We start from the raw sequence: 22,361 nt of genomic DNA on the forward strand, positions 1-22,361 counted from the left end.
AGTGCAACTGCTTTGAGGTTTTCCTCCTGCTACACCTTTCAACCCTTTTCACTGTTTCCCTTTCAGTGCTGAATAACCTCATGGGTCCCAGTGCTTGGCCTGTGGCCTAAATTTCACATTCCAAGGTCTCTCCTGGTTAGTTTTATGAACCAAAAGACATTGATCCCAAATGGTAAAATTCTTTCGTCACAGAAAATTGTCAACAACCAGCCTTTTATCCTTCTTATCGTTTTAATCACGTCTTAGGAGCTGATAAGTTGCCCAATAAGACAAAAAATAACTTAGATATTCTAACTTACGAAAGAGCTCAAAGAAGGTCACAGCTGATTATAATTTTTTTTCTAAATACGTCAGACATTTTTTTTTAGATAACCAACATAACCAAAGAAAACATGTATATACTTACTTCTTGACCACTGTTGACAGATTATAATAGACTGGAAAATAAAGAAATGGTGTCAATAGATAAGTTCGAAGTATAAACAAAGTTTTGAGAGAGAGAGAGAGAGAGAGAGAGAGAGAGAGAGAGAGAGAGAGAGAGAGAGAGAGAGAGACTTTAATCTCTATGCTGTAAATCATTCACGATTTCATTACTGATGAAGTTTTATACCCATGATAGGATATGACTTTCTTAAAGCTTGAGAGAGAGAGAGAGAGAGAGAGAGAGAGAGAGAGAGAGAGAGAGAGATTGAAACCCTTACGTCTTATTAATGGCGCTTCCAAAAGTTCAAAAGTTGTATATTAACTTTTCCGGCCATCATCTGGTATTTCAATATGACACTGGTAGCCTCGTGCTATTCTCTATCCCCGACTGCACCCAACTAGTCACCTAACCACTAAGTACCTAATTCATTACCTATACTCTTACCTAAAATTTCAGTAATACTGGTATGGGTGAACTTTATTGATATCAGTCGTGGCAAACGGCCGCATATTTACATGCTAAATACCCAGACTTCTCCAAAATAACTTTGTCTAGAGAGAATACAGCCAAACCTTTGTACACCCTAAATGAGATTCGTGCCTATTAAAAAAAAAATAAAAGATTTAAAATCCATAGGTGAGAAACATTGAGCGTAACTTCGTTTCTGTCCCTGAACGAACCAGCCAACCTGCCACGTTCAAGAGATCGACTGTGCCCTGTGAGTGGCAAAGGGATACGACGCAATCATTATGCCCTGTCACACAAGACTGTAGCCGTGGCAGTGCAAATGAACAACTTCTTCAAACGAATAAAAATCCTACTGACAGACGCCACTCTGATGCCTGTGCTTCTTCTTCTTTCCCACCGTTATCCCTACACTAGGAGGTCGGTTGCCTGATGCGCCTTTCCTTACAACATCAGGCATGGTTTATTATTGGGCAAAGGGGTTTTTAAGACCTCATGCCCTTGCTGTCATCAACCAGTTATTGGTGGTGGGGCTCACCTTTGACTACAAAGTCCACCTGCAAGGCAGCAGTTTCCACAGTTATTGGCGGTGGGCCTAGCCTTTTACTAAAAAGTAAGACTGCAAGCCAGCATTTTCCACAGTTATTGGCGGTGGGCCCACCCTTTTACTAAAAAAGTAAGACTGCAAGGCAGCACTTTCCACAGTTATTGGCGGTGGGCCCAGCCTTTTGCTAAAAAGTAAGACTGCAAGGCAACAGTTTCCAGAGTTATTGGAGGTAGACCTAGCCTTTTACTAAAAAAAGTAAAAACTGCAAGGCAGCAGCTGTCCTTTAGTCGCCTTTTACGGCATGCAGGACCTATGTTGGTAGTATTCTTATACCGCTACCGCAGGGTGGCCTCTGGTGCCTGTGCTTGGCTTCCCCCAAAATGTCCAGTCACTTCCACTCTCTCGTCTCGTAGGTCTTACACTCACGTACGTAGGTACAGTTTCACATTAGGTTTGTCAATCATGGGCCTAAAAATTCCTGGGCCTAAATGTCTTCTGACTGACTTGAGTCATACGGCCTAACGGGATCACGGCCTATTAAGCCCCAACTCTTTCAACTATAGAGAGCCTTGCTGGATTTCTTTCTGAGTTGACTTCGAGGTTATGTTTACATGATTTGAAAACGATCGAGATGTTTGCAGGTCTTTACGAGCCGTTAGATTTACCAAGGGAGCTAGAAGCAGAAGTGTTTAAACCATTATCAAATTCTCAATAGAATACAATGGCACAATCTGACAATATCAATTTCCGAAGTCATCAAAATTCCTTTTCGGGCAAACCAATCACTCGGAAGAAAACGGCTGCCGCGTTTACCAATTGAAAACCAAAGGATGAACGACCACAAACGCATTAAGCCAACTTGACATGTCAAGTCTCATTCGATCCAAAAAACTCTCTCTCTCTCTCTCTCTCTCTCTCTCTCTCTCTCTCTCTCTCTCTCTCTCTCTCTCTCGCGAAGCCATTAATTTTGAGACAAGGTTTTTTTTCCCGAATAACGAAAACGACGAAACGATGCGAAACGAGAAAGGAGGACAAGACGCCGGGGGAAGATCATTCCTGAATGCAGCGAAGCGAAATAATATTCAAAGCACACTTCAATGTCGCATCAATGTCAAGCAACTGAACTACGTAGCTTCTTTTAGCCCATTTTTCTGCCTCGTAGAAAAACGCGTAACCTACTATCATAAGAAAGAGTGAAACTTAATGACGCATTCCAAAACTGTGTATCGAAATCGTTAAAAGAAAACGGAGGCTTTGAGCAGCGAAGTTAAAGGGAAAAAATGACAAGGCTCCTTGTAAGTGCCACGTGAGATCTGGAACTCGTGGTTTTTTGTCGGCACTTCAAGAGCGTGTACACAGCTCGAACATTATTTTCCCTCGTATATTTCTAACAGCCAACACAATAACCTATTTTGTATATGAATAATCTACCCCAATAATAGAATCAAATGTCTGAAGCGCGTTCAGGAAGGTCATATTCCGTTCGGCTCTCCAGACAAAATGTTTTTCATTACAGAACCTCAAACATAACCCTACCCGAGGAGAGATCACGCCACTTGTCATCTGCTTATCTTACGTCAGCATAAGACTTCAGAACATTCAAGACTTGTTTGATTTATATAGATTTTTGACATTATCCTAAGCACTGGGGCAACAAAGGCCATTCAGCGCTGAAACGGATATTGACAGTAAAAGGTTTGAAAGGTGTTACAGGAGGAAAACCTCGCAGTTGCACTATGAAAAATTGTCAGGAGAGAATGGACAGCAGATGGAAGAAAGAGAATACGAACGGAGGTACAGTAAAAGGAATGAAAGTCGTTGCAGCTAGGGGCCGAAGGGACGCTGCAAAGAACCTTAAGTAATGCCTACATTGCACCGAATGTGGTGCACTGACGGCACTACACCCCCTTAGGGGGTATTCAAGACTTGTGTTGACTATCTTAGTTACATTCTTCAGATACCGATGACAAGGTCATAAAGGTGTTAGTACATACGAATAACTGAAAACCTCAACATCATACTACTACATTCACCATACTAAAATACAAAGACTCGCTATTTGTACAAAGACACCCATTCGTACTTGGACTTTTTGCGGAGTCATTTCTTGTCGTTTATTGACAAACAGTAATTAAAAGCAAAGTAAAAAGAGTGAAGTTAGTTATTTACTAAATACATCCAGACTCTACGGGTTTAGTGGACTATAAAACTTCAGATTGAAATCAGGAAATTTCAGTAATATAATCAAATCAGTGGCAGTTGATCCAAGCACCACAAAGTAAGCAAAACCAAATGAAATAGCCTCCCTCTCTCTCTCTCTCTCTCTCTCTCTCTCTCTCTCTCTCTCTCTCTCAGGCCACCACTATGAATGAGAAGTAGGAAATGACAAGTAGGACTGGAATCCGTACAACGTCACCCTTCGCTAAAAGGGACCACATTACCCCCTCCCCGCACCAGCCAATCCCTCCCCCTCCCACAACATAACACACAAAGAAGAAGAATACTCCTCTTACTAACAAATCGGATCAACTCTCACTATATAGAGACCGATGGCTCAGGGTAAATATTGCTAGTATAAGAAGTTATGTTTTGGCGGTTAGGTCTACTTTAAAATAATGTGTGTTTTCCTCGGTTACTGTCATTATTATTCTGTGTATATGTATATGTATATATATAATATTAATATATATATATATATATATATATATATATATATATATATATATATATATATATATTAATATATATATTAGAATGGTTTAGTAAAAATTGGGTCTGTTTTACTGCAATCTTTTAAGTTATATTAACTTTTGTAATTAATGTTTTTTTCTCTTAACTATTTTTAAAATAGTTTTTGTACATTTTCATTATAGGTATATATATGCCTGGGGGTGGGCCCCTTTTCTCCTATACTTTTCCTTACACTAACTTTCTTTCTACTCTGCAGATCTTAATAGTTTCTTTGGTTAGTTTCATGAGACTGTATTCATACAATGAATATTATTATAAAGAACTGTAACGATAAATGTTCTTGAATATATGGCGATTGGTAGTCTGGCAGACTGCCTATTATTAAAGTTTTAGCACGAGGGCTAACTGATAAGAGTAAAATATAAATTAATAAATATAAAAATAAATAAATCAGTCAATTAACCAATCAATCAATCAATCAACCATTAAATAAATCCACTCTAAACAATTGTTAGGGAAGGTGGAAGTCAGATGGAAGAGAGAGAATATGAACGGAGGTACAGTAAAAGGAATGAAAAGGGTTGGTTTCAAAGAGCCGAAGGGGCGTTGCAAAAACCAAAAGTGATGCTTACAGTGCACTAAATGAGGTGCACTGACAGCGCCACCCCACTGCGGGGCGTAAAAGGGTAGAGGAAAAGAAAGCGGGCCTAAGTGGAAACAAAAAAATGGACAAACCTAAATAGGCTTTGGCATGTCCCTAAGGCTTCCAAACCCGGACCCCATTTAAGGCTTCCTATTTTTTACGTGCCACTTGTGAATAACGCCATTAGAATAACACTACCGAGGAATTCCTTCTTAGGTGGTAGCAACAAGTCTAACCAGTCTTTCAGTCAGTTTTTGTCGGTATAAATATATGATTACTTATTACATAACCCTGTTATGGAATGAGAACAGAACTTTTACTATTCAGTGTATAAATCATCAAAGACACATACACAGTCACAGTAATACACAGACTTGCCCCTCAAGTAAATTAATTATAATTTAGGTTATGACATGAACTTCCCACCCCGCCAAAAAAATACCATACGTACATATATACAAGCCAATTTAATATATAAATAAAACTAAACGTTACTCATGATGAGAAATTTTTGATAACCACAAATTTCCCGAGTTTTGACATTTCAGCAAATCCGATAAACTTGCTAAAACACAATAATAAAATAAATGTACTAAATATGGACGGTAAAAATCCCACTACGGATTGCCTTCACATGCGAAGGCCGAATCGCGGTTGGGTTAAGCTGGCTGCTGCGTTTGTTGCGACATTTAGTCAATGACTACGTATCGGATTACACGCAGATAACAGTAACCGCGTTCGGTAACGGACACCAAATTAATCTTATTCACGAACAAAGCACTGCACAAACAGCCATTCGCCTCAGGCTGACAAATGGGGCTGAGAGTTTCGCCCAGCGCAACGGAGGAACTTGCTAGGACTTTGAATTTAACATTTTTCTACTGAATTCAATGACTATAACTTCCGTCTGACCTGGCTAACAGCACTTAGGCATAGCTCATTTTACCAGAACAAAATAGGTATAGAATTTAGGCCGAAGGTCAAGCGCTAGGACCCATGAGGTCATTCAGCGCTGACATGGAAATGGACAGTAAGAAGCAATTGCTGGGAAAGGGTGGAAAGTAATGGAAGGGAATATGAACAGAGTTACAGAAAAAGGAATAAAAGGGGATCCAGCTAGGGGCCGAAGGGACACTGCAAAGGAACTTAAGTCATGTTTACAGTGCACCACATGAGTTGTACTGACGGCACCACCCCATTACGAAGGATATTGTATCAGGATCTAACTACGACCAGGAACATGCTTCGAAAACTCCTCTCTCTCTCTCTCTCTCTCTCTCTCTCTCTCTCTCTCTCTCTCTGTGTGTGTGTGTGCTGTTGCTGCTGACGTCTCCTCATGTGTCCATGCACTTCCTCCTGTTTCTTGAGGAACGTCTTGAGTAGATCGACTTACATTTTCATCTATATCTTTATTCATAATTCATAAATAAATTGTTTATATTCTAATAAAAAAGATCTCTCCCTTCTGTATTTCCTTTTTTTTTTCTCTTTCAAATAAATGTTAACTTCAAGACAATGGTCCCTGTGGGCTGGTTCCATAATAATAGGGTTCATCGTCAGAATAATATCATCAACAACAATGGCGATCCAACCAATTTACGTCAGCGTTGAATTGATTGCATGTTTATAATATCATTCGTCATTGTCATTTATTAGTGCTACCTGACGATGCAAACATAATCCAAATTTGACGTTCAGCAATTCACGAAGCATACTTGCAGGTTGCCAATACCTTACACAGCTTTCAAGATCTAAAGACGTAAATAACTGTATATTTAATAGAACCCAATTGCAATCGTGGCTAAAATTTGATTGCTTCTTATATTTCAGTCTTTCGCTTCACGTCAAGTCTATTTCATCGTGTGAAAGCCAATGGGGGCTTCGCGGTTTTATTCTGCGGTAAAGGCTGGAGAGGAGGCTACAGTGGAAGTACCAAGGAAGAAATCCAACAGAATATCTCATAACAGGACACATTAAAAGATGCAAAATCAGACAGATTAAAAGATGCAAAATCAGACAGATTAAAAGATGCAAAATCAGACATATTAAAAGATGCAAAATCAGACAGATTAAAAGATGCAAAATCAGACAGATTAAAAGATGCAAAATCAGACAGATTAAAAGATGCAAAATCAGACAGATTAAAAGACGTAAAATCGGACAGATTAAAAGACGCAAAATCGGACAGATTAAAAGATGCAAAATCAGACAGATTAACAGATGCAAAATCATATATCAAAAGATGAAAAATCACAGATTAAAAGATGAAAAATCAGACAGATTAAAAGATGAAAAATCAGACGCAAAACGCTAGACTTGCGCGAACAAAATCATTCCCTATTTCTCTTCCTTTTGCAGTGTCCTAATCATTACATTTATTAAGGACAAAGGACGTAGAATTTCCTCTAGAGATTCAAAAGTTAAAAATGTCAACAGTCATCCCCTTATTGCAGAAATAAACAACAATTTATTCCTCCCAACAGCTTCATGAGTTACAGAAACTCATTTGCACAGTGTATTATTTTCTTCCAACTAACATACACAGTGGCTTCCACTAAAACAAAACAAAGAGAAGCGTTACAAATACTGGATGACCAAGAAAGAACGGAAAAGATAATAACAACGTATAATCTCACAAAGCTGTCATACAATGGCAGAAAACAACAGAACATGACGAAATACGAGACCTCACAAGAGGAGCGATTAACACACACTAGATCCCCTGATACTTGTTCGTTTGTAAGGTGTTTTTACGTTGCAAGAAACCAGCGGTTATTCAGCAACGGGACCAACGGCTTTATGTGACTTAAGAACCACGTCGAGAGGGAACTTCTGTCACCAGAAATACACATCTCTCACTCCTCAATAGAATGCCCGACAATCGAACTCGCGGCCACCGAGGTGGCACGCCTACACCATACCGACCATGCTACTGAGGTGTGCTGATCCCCTGATACGTGTCAGAATGACATTGTACGAACAAACAAAACCGTTTTACAAATATTGCACCGAACATTAAAATCTCGGGTCAACCTCTAGACAATATTAGCATGATCAAGACAGAGCAGATATCTCATTTTATTTCACTAATCAAATGCAAAACATAGTTGACCTCATGATGTAGGTATTGGCTGAGCTAATACGAATATATGAAAAATACCACTGCCAACAGTGGACGACTCAGGATAACATGAAATACGGAATTACAAGCACCAATTTATTTGTTGAACACAATATATACGGCAGGGTTTGAAATTATAAAATAGACCAGCCCTACATGATGTCAGCACTGTATACTTTGTCAAAGGATTATGCACGGTGGCGTCTATAAGAATGGAAACAATCGTTCACATTCAGGACGCGAGGGAAGAATATGAATACTCTAGCATGATAACCTTGAAAAACAAACAATATGTACACCAGATAGACTGGTGGAATCAGAAGACGAGAAGAATGGCACGGACTCATTCAATCCTGGGACACTGTGGTGCTTCTTGACTTTCAGCAGCGGCGGACCCCAGCATTCACAATATACTGAGTAATGAATTACAAACTCTGTAAGGAGTCAGATATAAATTAAGAGTGATACTCACGAAGCAAATCTTCAAATTCCCAGGACTGGTGCAATAAAGTCCCTCTCCACAGAACACAAGAACTGAACTAGAGCCGAGAGCCAGACCAGCCTTATCATCCAGAACACTGGTTGGTTTTATCGGGGGGAGATTACCTCAGAGGTGTGATCTCATTGGTTTCCCCTGGAACCCCAGCCAATAAAATCCCCCCTTGATAATCACGATAAGCCCTCACATACCGCACACATGATAAAAGCGTTTGATGGCTGGAATGTGTCATATCATGCGATAAACATTTCTCTGGAGAAAAAAAAAACGAAAAATTATACACGGATGATACCGGACTTTCAGCTCAATATCACATGATGTGATAACAATCGAGGAGACATCTTCGATCTAGATAACCCCACGACATTCGACTAATGGAAACTTCAGCGCACGATCTTTGTAAACAACAAAGCATCAAATTACTACACCTTCCTGGGCAGTGTTGTGCCCTCGCATACTTTCAACGATAACGACTGAGACCTCGGCAGTATGTGGAGTTATCGGAAATATCATCAAATCACCGAGGATAATCGTATGGACATCTCATATGCATAAAAATGGCGTTAAGCATGATGGAAGGCCCAGGTTCAGGCCTAAAATCCCACCAAAGCTTGTATTTCACGGCTCTAGGCCTACCTGCCTTTTTCGAGGCTTAGCGACCTTATTTAAAGGGTGAGCTCCTCTTTCTAGGTGGTATTATTGACGACCCTTTTCAAGCACATCACTCAAGCAGCAGCAGCAGTGTCGGATGAAAACGAGAGATATTACGGCTACAAAAAGAGCCAAGCGCTTGTCCTTGTGGTGTTTGTCAAAGAATAAGACAACTTTCAGATGTGGCTGGCAGTCTAGATAGAATGGTTCCCAAACTTGGGGGAAATTTGAAGCTACCAGTGGGGAAATAATTACACTACTTACTAACAAAAAAAAATCCCAGATGAATTTTCACCATGTCCTTTTATTTGTTACTAACCGCTCTCTATGGCTATGCGGTTAGTTGTTACTAACCGCTCTCTATCCACTTTACTTTGTAACTATATGTTTATCAGTATATTTGTTCATTTGAAAAATAAATTAGTAAATAGTCACAGTGTGTTTTAACTACTCTTTCCATCATACATATGAAGGGGGAAATCTGGATGGTTGGACTGGGTGCAGGGGAAATGACAGAAAAAAAAAAGTCTAGATCATAAACATTCAAGGACAATGGCTACCACAAGTGGCAAGAATTCTATTCCACTAAAATTGCATCACTCAACCATCATTTGCTCATTAACTTGGATTATCTTACGAAGCAGACATAAAAGCTGAAAACAGCTACTTCAGCCAAATAAATACTTCAGTCAGAAGTCCGTCCCCAGAAATTAATATGCAGATCCGCCATACCTCCCACCGAGGTGAACCCATGGAAAATGTTAATCAGCAACCGAGTTCCAATGCTTCTTAAACCGTTCCACAACCATGGCTAATCTCATACAAATCTCATCACGAACGGAAACAAAAAAGGCTTTGCCCTTTAATAATGGGTATATTGCGCATAACGAGAGGCATCAGCTCAGCCTTTATCTAGCGCCAGAGCCTGGCAGAGATAAGGAACGAGAGGAGTGGCTCCAGCATACAACGCACCACCAGTAAGGAACCACCAGCCTGACGCCGCATAACTATCCACTGATGTCATGCTTTACAAAATGAGGAGACCGACGCTTCGGGGAATTTATGGAGGGTTCATGTCAGATTTAAGGTGAACGAGGAGGGTGGTGAGCGCGGGGGCGGGATGGGGAGGGGGGGGGGCCATGAATTTTGGGAGAAAAGAAGTCAAGGAGAGGATAAATACATAGAAATCGTGGACAGTGACTGTGAACTATCTACAGAATAGATGACATTTGCACAAACGAGTACATTAATTACTGTTTTAGAGTAGGCAGTATAAATTTCAAAGTAATAGTACAGTTATTATGGTGTTAAAAAATGATTAAAAGCCTAGTGTTCAGTAAAACACACATACATATACACATATATACGTAAATATATATATATATATATATATATATATATATATATATATATATATATATATATATATATATATATATATATATATATATATACTATATATATATATATACTATATATATATATACTATATAGTATATATATATATACTATATACTATATATATATATATATATATACACACATATATATATATATATATATATATATATATATATATATTTATTTATGAGAACTTGTTACTTTCCTGATTACTACTTAAATATGCAATGTTCTGTTGTATAAAAGTAAGAGGGCCTGGTAAGAAGAAAAATGGCCATTGTAAAATTATGTAAATATTATGAAATAACTGTAAATCTGCATTAATGTATTTTTCAAATAACAGATAAAAAAAAATTTTACCGACTCGCAAAATAGAACAAGCATATGGGAGTATAAACGCTTGCAAAGTGAGCAATGAGATTCGGATGTTTTGCGTATAAATACCATACAACATTAAATTGAAAATAAAAAATTCGATTCTGATGCCCTTAATTTATTGCCTCACTAAAAGTGCCCGTAACAACAAGCGACAAAACCACATATAAGCCTATCGAAAAGACATTCGGCAATGAGGCCTAACTGATAAATAACGACACGGAAATCACGAGGGCCTACATCAAAATTTATAGTCTGACTCGACTTCCATAAAAGAACATGAAGGTGCTGTTCGATAAGGCAACGTGACGGCAACGCCATTTCTGTAAAGGAACCTTCCCAACACGTCAAGGGAGGAGGGTCACGGAGTGGGGGGGGGGGGGGAAGGAATGGCCCATTTCGGAAAAGGGGGATAATGGAAAGGTTCATTCTGGGAGGGGTGGAAAGGAATTTAAGTGAATGGAGAGGCTGCATCTGAAAGGAAGAATGATTCAGGGCGTCTCTGTGAGCAGGAGAAAAGCCGACAGGTAACCAACCACCACTTTGGTCAAGGTCACATGATAATGTTTCCAAAGACTTCTTAGGGATTAACCCCATTCGTCTTTTTTTACCCCAAAATAAAAAAAATAAATAAATAAACCTACGCTACGCAAAGTGAACCCTGCCCCGGAAAGTCAACATTTGCCGAAATATCTTAATTTAATTTAGCCTATATTTTTCCTCCACTTTGTAAAAGGCACAAGTTAGCATAGCTGTTCCATTATCGAGTTGATTGTTACGAGCTCATTAATCTTTATTGTAACAATGCAGGTGAAGGATAAAACACGGTGATTTCTTCTCCTCTCTCTTATATATATATATATATATATATATTATATATATATATATATACATATATGCGTGTGTGTGTGTGTGTATAATTAGTTTCAGTAAATCTGGCAGTCGTTGCATATTTTAAATCGATTCTATTTTACAATTAATTTTGAGTGTTATAACTGCTCAAGATTAAATGTATTAAAAGGTACGAAAAGAACAATATATATGCATATATACATATATTTACATATATATATATATATATATATATGTATAGTATATATATACTATATGATATAATATACTATATATATGTATATAATAAATAAATGTTTTTTGCCACAGAGGAAAAAATGAAAAAACGAGTTGGCCGAAAGTACTCGGCCAACTCGTTTTTTCATTTTTTCCTTCGTGGCAAAAAACCTTTATTTATACATAGTATCGTGATCAACTTATTCATATGTATATAATATACATGTATAGGCATATATAATGTTCTTGTTCTTTTCCTACCTTTTAATACATTTAATCCTGAACAGTTATAATACTCAGAATTAATTGTAAAATAGAATCAATTTAAAATATGCAACGACTGCCAGATTTACTGGAACTAATGACCCTTCCGAAACAAAGCCCCCATTGTGATTGGCTATTATCCACGGGCAATAAAAACCACGATAACGCAAGATCAAATAATGACTAATCCCTTCACCCATTAATCGCCATCACCTCGAGGATTCCGGAGATAAGGAAAGGCTGACAAAAAGTTCAAACGGTCTCCAGGGACACAGCTTTATCTACTAGACTCATACTTGAATCTCCGGGGCCTCCACTGTTCAATGCGATGTGTTTGTCGACGCTTCTGGGCCCCTCCTGCGTCTGTCCGGGTCACAGGGATCGAGGAGAGACATTAACGTTAATATCTAAAGGCACCCATACACTGCACGACTGTCTGAACGACTTGTGTATCGTTCGCAAAAACACTGTATAGGCTTGTCTGAATGCAAAAGTGGGCGGAGCTTCGTGTCTGAACGATCTCAGCAGGGAATCTGTCACGACCAGGTTGCTGGCTTGCGACTTGCGACAGGTCGTTCAATGTATGTATTTGTCTGCCGATATAACGCTATCGTGTGCGTCTCCTCTGGAGATGAAGCCATGTCTTCTCGAGGCAAAATCTTTGTTCAGACTGAAATCGGTGCGGAGATCGTTCATACTGTCTGAATAGTGTGTGTATGGGTCGAAGTAGCAAAGGCCTATACAACGACTCTTTGGATAAGGCGAAAGTTGATGATGTCCGTTAGACCTATACACGAGTTCTCATAAGGTAAACGTGTGCGTAAATATTAAATATATGTACCATAATGAGGTGAACATAATGAATAACAATGAAATTACAAATAGTTTTAACATAAGAAGATAGAGACCTATGTTGTTGACTGCTAATCGATTGGTAAAAGTGTATACAAAACAGACGAGCATAGAAAACGCCAATGCTTGAACAAATATGAGGAATAATTTTAGCTGTCCCTTAATACGATAGACTTTTGTCAAGTTTTCTTCTTGAGAAAGAGAGAGAGACAGAGAGAAATATATGGATGACCCATGTTTTCCATACAGCAGTTTCTGGTGTAGCTTTTCAAATGGCAGTAAACACCGAAACAGCAGCAGAAATGTCCAAATCCGTTCACTTCAGAGGGTTTCATACAACGTACAAATACAAGACATAACTGACAAAATCCAGACCACGAATTCTGAGCCAATACAACCGTTTTGAACCAGATGAGAAAATAGTTCTGGTTAACATTAGTCATGACGGTAAAAAAACTGGAAGAAAAATGAATTCTCGACTTGACAGCTGTGCAGGAAAAAAAATTTCAGAATAAATTTTGTACAGCAGTTGCCTAAATATCAAGTGTATCCCTGTTGCAAATGGTGTTTTCCTTACTTCATTTATCGTCCATAATTATTTAAGTGAGTCTATGAAAGCGCTAAGAAAACAAGAGCGGAATTTATGAGACATCAGTAAGATCGTGCCATTTACCATACAATCCTATTCCAAGGTTAGGCAGCAAATAAGAGCAGTTATCTTCAGTTTTACACAATGTCTTGCTGATTTTCACACACACTGTCTTTGGAAATGGAAAGTGAGACTCGTGAAAGGAAAAAAGAGAGAGAGAGAGAGAGAGAGGAGGAGAAGAGACGAAGTGAGAGAGAGAGAGAGAGAGAGAGAGAGAGAGAGAGAGAGAGAGAGAGGAGCAGGCGGCGCAGCCCACCAACTTATAGAAAACTTAATAATCCAAGACATATTGCCACTCACTTCTAACCCAAAAACACTCTTGCTCTCAAGGGATCATGAGAGATAAGAGCTTTTTTATTTTTCCAACACAAGACAATGGTCTTACGCGACAGGTGGCAAGTATACTCTTCACTACGAAAGGTCGAGACTTTCCTACAATTAGCCAAAGGAGGTATTTAATCCTAATCCAAAAAGGTACATTTTCAGGATTAACCTCCTCGAGGTTAAGGTAAATCCCTAGAGTAGTGGACATAGTCGAACGTACTGTCCAGCAATTTGCTTTTATTCACAAATGACTTCGCTTTATAGTAGTATATGCCATGAGTATGCATGTTACATGTTATATATATATATATACTATATATATATATATATATATATATATATATATATATATATATATATATACATATATATGTAATGTAGTAGTATGTATGTATGTTATGTATGGTATGTAACTGTATGTAGTATGTATACTGAATCAGGAAAGTTTGGAACGTGATAAAATCCATAAAAGGTATAAGCCACGAAGGGAAGATAAACAACGGAGTTTCTGCAAGATCTTTCGCCTCACCGTCCTTTACTCACCAGACAAACTGACTTACATGAGAAATTGAGAGTACAGGAAAGGTCGTACAACTGACAGATAGGAATTATAAGGAGATTAGTACCTAGAATCCAACACACCTGGAGAATGAGTAACCTTTCCAAACAAGCATAAACATGGGTACAATTTAAAAACAAAAAGATTAAGTCCAATTGTCTTGTCCCTGTGTCTGAGCAGTTGGACCTAATCTTTTTGTTCTTAAATTGTACCCATGTATATGCTTGTTTGGAAAGGTTACTCATTCTCAAAGTGCGTTGGATTCTAGGTACCAATATCCTTATAATCCCTATTTGTCAGTTATACGACCTTTCCTGTATTCTAATTTTCAGTTTATCTGCTGAGTAAAGGACGTTGAGCCAAAGGATCTTGCAGAAACTCCATTGTTTATCTTTCCTCCGTGGCTTATCATAATATAATATAATATATATATATATAATATATATATATATATATATATATATAGATATATATATGATATTATATATAATATATTATATGAATAAATTATCACATCACCGTGATTCATATAAATTATTCAAGCTACAATTGTCCTTTAATACCTAATTCGCTCTACCTCGGAATTGATAAATTTTCATATATGTAAACTGAAGGGGAAATTTTTTAGTTGATAATAATTTCGTCCCCTCATGGGATCGAACCACCATCCAGCGGACAGGGACGAAATCAACACGACAGTGACGTTAACGATTCGGCTGACACACACACACACACACACACACATATATATATATATATATATATATATATATATATATATATATATATACACATATATATACACACATGCACACACACACACCACACACACACACACACACATATATATATATATATATATATATATATATATATATACATATATACACACATGCCAAATTTAATTAGGGTTGTATGTATGTATGTATGTAAAATATATATATATATATATATATATAATATATATATATATATAAAACCCTAATTAAAATTTGCATTGAGCAATTTGTGACAAGGGTTGAGTAAAGAGGTCAGATTTGTGAAGCGTTCATGATATCACCAGCACAGGAATGTGTGGGGAAGTGATGACTTGGAAAGACCGCTGAAAAGAAGGAAAACCTCTTTTTAACACGTTTATGAACGATGAAAATATAAAACATATAATAATTGCAAGTACCCCAGTACATTCACTGGTAGGGCGAGTTTAGCCTCTGAAAACAAAACTACTTAACGATTGCTAAGCGGTTAAGTCATGGTCTAGAGGAGACCGGACTTGCGCCAAAACCGATTCAGGCCTCCTCTTCGCTAAAAACATCCAATGTGCTCACGCTGTCTTCATCTGTTTTATCAAGGCCAATAGAGTACTCTATTGGCCTTGAGTTTTATGAACCTGACAACTAGTCGATTGTTGTGGTGTGCCCATGTAACGGGAAAGGGTATGGAAATATCCTGAATACTTGCCGAGAATAAGAATGGTTAGGCAAAAAAAAAAAAATGTATGTAAATAAAATGTTCTTTTCGTGTTTCACTTACATGTCTAACGTGGATTTAAGGATATATATATATATATATATATATATATATATATATATATATATATATATATATATATATATATATTATATATATATATATATATATATATATTATATATATATATATATATATATAGATATGTAATATAATAATTATTATTTATCTATATATATTATATATAATTCCATTCCAATTTTCTCCTCTCATGGACGGTTAGTGTTTTGGGTGTTCTCTCTTTTTACTGTTTCTACTCTGTACTTTTTTTGGGGGTTAATTTTAAGACTATTTCATTCATGTGAGTTCTGTTTGTGTTTATGCTTTTATATGTTATTTGTCTTATTGCTATTTGCAGACTGATGATGCACAGATGTTTCATGTGCGAAACGTTTCATTATAATAAACTTTATCCTTTTACAACTCGTATCATGGACACCCTCTGAAGATTCGTATATAATTTTTCCACTGAACGACTGCACGTATATAAATATATACACGCGCACACACACAAAGGGTAGTGCTACAAGAGAACAACATTTTGTTTATATATATATATATATATATATATATATATATATATATATATATATATATATATTATTATCCTTAAATCCACGGTAGAAAGGTAAGTGAAACAGGGACTTAGAACAAGTACTTTCGTACTATATTCTAAATTTTCAAGTTCACACTAATATAAAAGTAGTTGACAGAAAGAGGGGGCGGGGGAATACAGTTTATTTATCTGGGCGGCGTATTCTTTAAGCAAAAGAGATAAGGAGGGAGGATCAAGGTATAATCCTGGGTAGAGAATTAAATTCCTTATTGACGTGGCTTCTGTTGGAGTCTATCTTTATCGAAGGCACGTCAACGAGGAATTTAAATCTCCAACCAGGATTATACCTTCACCCTCTTTCCTTACCACATTAATAAACTGTAACCCCGCCCCACTTTCTGTTTTTATATATAAAGGTCTGTCAACTTCTATGAGCAAGTTCCCGTGCTGGCATAAGGCCATCTTCATCTAAAACTACAAAAACAACAATCTATTACATTCAGTATGAACTTGATAATGTAGAATATACTACGAAAGTACTTCTTCCAGTTCCCTGTTTCACTTACCTCTCTGCCGTGGATTTAAGGATAATCTCAAGTACGTGTTTCTTCGTGCTACATTGGATATATATATATATATATATATATATATATATATATATATATATTATATATATTATATATTGACGCTGATACCGATTCAAAGTCAAGTCGACCGTTGGGCGATTGACCGGAAACCAAACCACTGACACTGCGAACATGTTACCCCTTTTCAGCTCAGGCCAGAAGAAGAAGAAGAAGAAAGAACGACCACGTTCAACCACGAAAGAAGTGATGGCGTTGTCTCATAAAGGAAGAGATATTCTATAGTAATGAAGAACAGAAGCATGAAGAGAATGCCAAAGGTTGTCATTTGAAAAGCAACTCGCTGCTAATTACTATAATCTCTCATCCACGGCAGATAATCGATACAAACACCTAGCCGACGAATGTAATGGCAATGGAAATTTACAAATATAATACCAGGATGCCTGTGCTTCCCTTCGTCTTTCAACCATACCTGACCTAATACTAATTGACAGAGAGAGAGAGAGAGAGAAGAGAGAGAGAGAGAGAGAGAGAGAGAGAGAGAGAGAGAGAATTGCGTAAAGATTAAACACACCCTACTCAAAATTAAAATCATATGATTATAACCATTATAGCACCATTTCATATGCTAAAAAGAATTCTATATTTACTGTCAAGCCCAGTGGGATAACGGGTCTAATAAATGACAAAGATTGGGAACCCATCGTGTATATAAACTACGCTATAATCCATAAATGTCGGTGGGTACTGTATTTCATCATCTCTCACTTCATGTGAAGCATTCATTTTGCCATATGGTCATGACGAAACATGCTGAGAATACCAAAGAAGTGATAAGTATGCAACATGACAACATACATGAATAAATGTAAACATTCTAACCTTAACATGGCCTCAGCGGCTAGTACTATCTGATAATACCGCGTAAATTTCTTATTACCAAAGCAAACGCGGAGGTGCTCAGGTGTCCGGGTACAAAACGCACTGCCTCCAATACCTGATCATGAAAAAAGAAAAAATGGCAAAAGGAAGAACCAGCCCCCATGTCCCTCTGGTGTATCATCTTACCACAATGCAACGGTTCTGCACACTGCAGTGCCTGTATACCCGGAGCCCTGCCTTCCACACCAGACACCGTTAACTGTCCTTCAAAGCAAACTACGCTATTCACGACACGAAGCATGTTACCAACAAGACAAACGAAATTCTGCAGTTAAAACTAAACTCAGTTTAAGACACTTCCTTACAAGAATAACAGGTGATAACTGAATTGGCCTTACAAGCCGGTGACTAACACACTGATATATTCTGTATTGTGGCAGTTTTCTCCGTTTCGAGACCCTTCCCATTCGAAGGAGACGGGTTTGATGCTCCCTTTCCCGACAGGATAGAAAATTTTGTCCTGTCCGAATTCCGTAAAACACACTGAGATTTATTGCATCTTGTCGCTAGACCTACAATATGGAGGAGGACGGCCTGCTAACATTCCATCACTGCACTTTGACTGCGAGACCATTTGAGAAATGAAAGGTCTCAATGAAATGCAATAGATGCAAAAGGCGCCTTGAAGACGTATAGTACTATCCTTTGACGCAGGGGTGCATAAACACAGCCAAGGAACCAAGATCCAGGTACACCGTGCGAGTGACATTCCTTCCTGCCCTATCATTACAACCGTCACGTCTTGTATACCAGCTGGATTCGGCTACAGACGAGAAAGGCTATGCAGAGTGACCCCTCGACTTCTAAGACTCACTCACTTCTTCTTCACTGTTACGGTGGATTTTGCTAGGCTATCTCTTTTTTACATGCGATGTATTTTATTGATATTAATAATATATATCGCTTGAATTGGATGTCATTTAAGTACGGCAGAGTTTAGGTTAGGAATATGGGATTACTCTTAGTTATGGAACGTCTTGGTTGTTCCAGTGATGGCTGCTACAGCCATCAGTTATATTTAATTTAGTCTCCGGTCCTTTCGTTTTAGGTTATCGAAAACTTCATATATTAAATTTCTAATAGGTGCGTGTGTGTTTCTTATGAGTTGACTACATTTCATTTGCAATATTTTTAGTCTACAGCGTTCTGAGTCAAAATTGCTTGCTTGTGAATATCACTGAGTTAATAATAGTAATTATTGGAATTATGTTCGATAATTATTCTAACAAAAATAGGCAGTGGAAATTAAGCGTGCAGCAAGATGTCGTGATCCGAGGATTTACAGACATAATTGAAAACTGAAATACTTTCAACATTTACGCGAGACGATCGCGCGCGCGCGCATCTTGCTACACGTAAAATTTCCACTACCTATATGTTTTAATAATGAGTAAACATAATTCCAATTATTAATATTATTAACTCCAAAACGATATTCACAAGCAAGCAATTTTCTGACTCAGAACGCTGTAGGCTGAGAATGTTGCAAAGGAAATGCTGTCAGCTCATAAGATCAACTAATGGTCTGCCGACCAACCAGGCTTCGAAAAATGAGTAATAAGGAATTACGTATCAATACAAGACGGAAAGATGAGTGTGACTTGACCATCCAGCGATGAAACTTAGACCAAGACACAAGTGGCTTCTAATGGTGCCATTTCGTAGAGCGTCAACATAAATTAGCTAGAGGATATTAACCAATTTTGTCACTTTCGTCATACAATGACCAAAATAAGAACTATTACTATATAGTAGGCTTTGTTATAAATAGGTTAATTATTATTAATATTACCATTATTATCAAAATAATATCTATTAGATGGTAGACCTTGCTCTAGGTCAAATTATTATTATTATTATTATTATTATTATTATTATTATTATTATTATTATTATTATTATTATTATTATCGAAATAAGAATTATCATATAGTAGGCTTTGTTCTAGGTCAAATATATTATTATTATTATTATTATTATTATTATTATTATTATTATTATTATTATTATTACAAAATAAGAACTATCATATAGCAGGATTTGTTTTTGGTCAAATTATTATTATTATTATTAGTAGTATTATTATTATTATTATTATTAGGGAAAAAACTATCTATCGCGAGAGTATATATAGTTCTAAAGGTTCCACAATAATACAAAGTGATAAGAGTCCGTGTATAATTCTAAATAAGAACTATCATATAGCAGGCTTTGTTCTAGGTCAAATCCTTATTATTATTATTAATTGTTATTAATTTCTTATTATTATTATTTGGTAAATTATTTTAGGAAACCGACGAGTAGAGATGAAAATAAATGAGGAAACACGTGCATTCAGCGTGGGAGTCTGGAGGTGACCTTGCGTGACCCTGCGGTGAAGAGAGGCCAAAAAGTCAAGGAAGGGGAATGTGAAGGGGTGGGGCGGGGGTAACGAGGGAGGGAAACAGGGGGTGAGAGGTGCGCACGCGCGCAAACACACACACACGCACAAATGAGAGAATGTGGCAAGATCGTTCAACGTGGCATGTCTTCCTGATTCCATTTCAATAGAAATTGTGATAGCTAACACACACACACAATACATACACACATATATATACATACTATACATACTATATAATATATATATATATATATATCATATATATATATATATATACACATACTACATATATATATAATATATATATATATTATCTATATATATATATATATATAGACCATACATCATATATAACATATACATATATATATATATATATATATATATATATATATATAAAAATATCTAGTATATATCCATAATAACATGGTAACTATAATATATTATTAATTAAAAACTTATATATATATATAAGATACCTATATATATATATATAATATATATATATAATGATATTATATATATATATATATATATATATATATATATATATATATATAGAGAGAGAGAGAGGAGAGAGAGAGAGAGAGAGAGAGAGAGAGAGAGTACCTACATTTTTTCAAATAGAATGCTGAAAGCGAAGTTGAACTAGAGGCTTAAGTTTCAGTGGAAATGCATAAATATAAAAAAAATTAAAAAAAAATTCAGTTAAGATGAGCTCAATTAGCATGAATGGTCTTTTTTTTATTGTTTGTTTATTTGTATGGTGTATTTACGTTGCATGGAACCAGTGGTTATTCAGCAACGGACCAACGGCTTTACGTGACTTCCGAACCATGCCGAGAGTGAACTTCTATCACCAGAAATATACACCTCAATGGAATGTCCGAGTTTTTTTTTTTTAGTACACATTGTTTACGCCGGAAAAAATTCGAATAACTAAGGCACAAGAACATCAGCGAACTAAGGCACAACAAAATACATTGAACATCGGCGCTGCAGCACAAGAATGAAACATTTCCGCGTTCTGGAATACGTAGAGCAAGGAAGGCAGCCCAGAGAGAAACAGCAAGAACATTCCCAAGGAAATGAACAAAAACGATACATTCCTTCGAATGCGGAAGAGGAAGAGCACCAAAGCCTGCCAAAAAGGGGAAGAGAAACAACGCGAAATAGAAGTCGGTCTGACACATGACTCCTCACGAGGATGCTGGCACGTGACAGGCCGAGCGCTGTATCGTAGTAATCGGCAATTCCACTTACATGCATGAACGTATAATCCTATCTCCGGCGATCAGCGGAATTGAGTTGAATCTAGAATTCAGGCCAAAGGCCAAGCGCTGGAACCCATGAGGTCATTCGGCGCTGAAATGGAAAATGACAGTAAAAGGTTTAAAAGGTGTAACAGGAGGAAAACCTCGTAGTTGCACTGTGGATCAAGTATTAGGAGAGGGTGGAAAGTAAGATGGAAGAAAGAATGGGAAAGGAGGTACAGTAAACGGAACGAAAGGGGATGCAGCTACGGGCCGAAGGGACGTTGCGAAGAACCTTTAGTAATGCCTACAGTGCACCGCAAGAGGTGCACTGACGGCACTATCCCCCTACGGGATGGTATTTCTTTTTAAACTAAAGCGCATACTGACTCTCCCTCTCTCTCTCTCTCTCTCTCTCTCTCTCTCTCTCTCTCTCTCTCTCTCTCTCTCTCTCTCTCTCTCTCTCTCTCTCTCTCTTCGAAGCCAGAATGCTTGTCATCCACGTATTTACTTTGAAGCCAATATGCTTACTGATTCTCTCTCTCTCTCTCTCTATCTGTCTCTCTACTCTCCTCTC

The 22,361-nt window shown here is 37.3% G+C and overlaps 1 protein-coding gene across 16 annotated transcripts in view; it reads right to left on the reverse strand.

The window, feature by feature from the left end:
- Nucleotides 1-22,361, reverse strand: part of LOC135212661 (epidermal growth factor receptor kinase substrate 8-like protein 1) — a 273,346-nt gene that overhangs the window by 227,007 nt on the left and 23,978 nt on the right. For 6 of the 16 annotated variants that reach the window (XM_064246297.1, XM_064246294.1, XM_064246309.1 and 3 more), the window contains exon 1: nucleotides 8,364-8,500. The exons of 8 other annotated variants lie outside the window; for them this stretch is intronic. The gene's annotated coding sequence lies outside the window, so the exon portion shown is untranslated. Of the gene's footprint in view, nucleotides 1-8,363; nucleotides 8,501-22,361 lie in introns of those variants that run through there. 2 more of the 16 variants (XM_064246298.1, XM_064246301.1) reach the window with 2 other exon arrangements.

The sequence above is a fragment of the Macrobrachium nipponense genome, chromosome 41, assembly GCF_015104395.2.
Source record: "Macrobrachium nipponense isolate FS-2020 chromosome 41, ASM1510439v2, whole genome shotgun sequence".
Taxonomy (NCBI): Eukaryota; Metazoa; Arthropoda; class Malacostraca; order Decapoda; family Palaemonidae; genus Macrobrachium; species Macrobrachium nipponense.